Source organism: Tarenaya hassleriana, unplaced genomic scaffold, assembly GCF_000463585.1.
Source record: "Tarenaya hassleriana unplaced genomic scaffold, ASM46358v1 Cleome36, whole genome shotgun sequence".
Lineage (NCBI taxonomy): Eukaryota > Viridiplantae > Streptophyta > Magnoliopsida > Brassicales > Cleomaceae > Tarenaya > Tarenaya hassleriana.
In genome coordinates this window covers 348,527-348,847 of record NW_010966665.1, presented here as the reverse complement: position 1 = coordinate 348,847, position 321 = coordinate 348,527, and positions in this window count along the sequence as shown.

Here is a 321-nt window from a genome sequence, read left to right as displayed (position 1 = left end):
GGACGGTCTGGCAAGTGCGGAACGGACGTTCCGTCTCGTCCAGAACGGACGTTCTGGCAAGCCAGAACGGACGTTCCGGTCGTCCAGAACGGACGGCCTGGAGTCGTCTTCAACCTCCAGACTTCGCGTTTTCTTCTGCGGACCTAGAACGGACGGTCTGACCTCAGACCGGACGTTCTGGTCCTCGGATTCTCACCAAAACACACCAACATGCATGGTTCACTATGGGTATAACACTAAAACTCATAAAATTGCATGCACAACACAAATCAAACATCAATTTCGCACGAAATCACCCAAAACCCAAAACCCCATGTCTAA